The following is a 2,419-nucleotide window of genomic DNA, read 5'->3' on the forward strand; positions in this document are numbered from 1 at the left end:
GTGAGAACTATTCAAGGTCAGAGCCTGGTGGGTATGGCAGGGAGGGAGGGCTGGGAAATACAAAACGAGTTGAATATGTCTTTGCGGGTCCTTAGGTTTTGAATACGATTAGATTCCCAGCTCTGCCCAAACTTATAGCAGGTTTGCAGTTCCTTCAAATAAACATACTCGGTGAAAAACTGTGCCAAATTTTCTGCAAATGTATAGAAAGCGGTCTCTACAGAATAAAGTAGATTTTTAGAGTGCTGCATTTGTCTGATAGGAGGATCTTAGAGGTTACTTCTGCTATAACTGAAGAAATAGAGAGACACATTTAAATCTAGATTAAGCTTTTAAACCTCCTAAGAGTAAGATACGTACTGGGGGAAAAAATGGGGGTTGGGAGTAGAACTCTGTCCTTAAGTGCCAGGGAGAAATGTAATTTTGTTACCAAAGTAATTTTAAACAGCAGAAAGTACATTATTTTCCCAAGGCTTTCCATTCCTCCTATTATCCATTGGTCATTGTGCCAAAATAAGAGAGATAGGGAGGCATATTATTCATAGGGATAGAGCTACATCTACCAATATTTTGTCTGGATTCCACATAGGAAATGCCTGGTACAGTAACATGAGATAAAGTATTGGGGGAAATGAACCTAACGCAGTAACCCCCAGAAAAAATGGAGAAAAGCTAAGGCAGTGCAAGTAACTGCTCACAAATGAATCCCATGGCAATTTCTTAGAAATTTGGCATTATGGGGACCTTCAGCTGCCTAGAGAAGGCCATAGTGATTGGGGAGGGTGTGCACTGGTAGGTGTGGCAAGAAGTCTGATGACTCACAGGGTCCCTGGGGCTCAGAAAACAAATTGATAGTGATAATTGAGCAATTAATATTTATCAAGCCCTTACTTACCTTCCAGGCACTATGCTAAGGGCTTGACATACATCATCTCATTTAATCTACACAATATCCCAATGAGGTGCCTGCCATTATTGTCCCATTTACAGATTAAAGAACTAGGTTTTGTGTGACAAAGAAAGTTGTTCAAGGTTACCCAGCCAGTGAATAGAACTTCTGTTCTGGTAGAACTAGCTGGGTCAGAGCTCTGTAATTCTACCACTTTGAACTGTGTCCCAGTCAAACAGTGTTGCCCCCTGTTCCGAAGAGCTGTCTCCCACCTCCCCTTCACTAGCCAACATCTACTGTGCTTCCGATCTCAGCTCAAACGACCCTCCTCTGGAAGCTTCTGCTCCTTGGCCTTCCCATGGTCCTTACATTTCCCTGTCATGGAACTTAACGCCCAATATTGTGAATGCTTGGTGACTGGGTTTTTCCTGATTCTTTCCCAGATGATCCTCTTTCCGCTGCTCACAGTTATACACATGGTGCTTACATGGTGTGTGATACACAGCAAGTGCTCAAAAAATATTTCTTGAATGAATGAATCATCAAACTGTTCCACTTACTGTTAAGAAAAGGAAATTCACAAAGGTATGTAGTTGCCTCATGCCCCCCAGGAAGCTGGAGAGCAGGCAGGAAGACAAAACACCAGGTCTCCTGACTCCTGGCTGGGGCTCCTTCTACTTTGCTGCTGCCACCCTTGTCCCTAGGATGTCTCAGTTCTCCTCTTTACATATGAGTCAGCCCATCCTAGGGCCCCTGCTCCTGGCCCCTCCTTGCTCACATAGACCTACCTCAGAGAATCTATTCAAGATCTAAAGCACTCATCAGGCAACGGCTCACAGGCCACCTTAGGTTAGAAATTCCACCCTGGTTTCCAACTGCACTCTCTAAAACTCTCCTGCCCATAGCTGATGCTCTTCCATATCCCCAGCTCCACCTCCACTCAGCTTTGTAGGCCTGTAGCTCAGGTCAACATGAACTTGATTTGGTAGTTATTCCTCTTCCAAGGGCAATAACAATGAAACAATAAACAAAGACCCACCCCTCATCCCCCAAGATTGCCAGAGGAGGCAGAATGGATTCTCATTCCCTATTCTTGCCTCAAGTTCTAAGAATGCTTATACTTAACACCCCACGATCCCAGCCTGAGTCGGCCCATAGTCCCTGACACCCGCCTCCGCCTCCACTATATTTTATAGTGAGGGGCCTCCGTTATTCAGACCTTCACTTCCCCTGCCTGTTAGCTATTCTCCAAATTGAGTTATTCAAACCAATTCATCAGATTACCTCCAGAAATATCACAGGCTGGCCAAGGGATGAAAACAAATAGCATCGAGATGCCAAAGCCATTACCGAATGGTAGGCTAACGGGGAGGAATTAAACATAAGGGAGAGAGAGGAAGCGCTTCAGGGAAGCCGTTGAAATGTCTGAGAAGAAATGTGACGCAGGTGCCGAAGGATAGGAAAGGGCCCAGAGAGCGAGGGATCAAGGGTTTCTGACCCATTCATGTCAAATGGTCACTCTGACCCATA

This window comes from Myotis davidii, unplaced genomic scaffold (assembly GCF_000327345.1).
Source record: "Myotis davidii unplaced genomic scaffold, ASM32734v1 scaffold93, whole genome shotgun sequence".
Lineage (NCBI taxonomy): Eukaryota > Metazoa > Chordata > Mammalia > Chiroptera > Vespertilionidae > Myotis > Myotis davidii.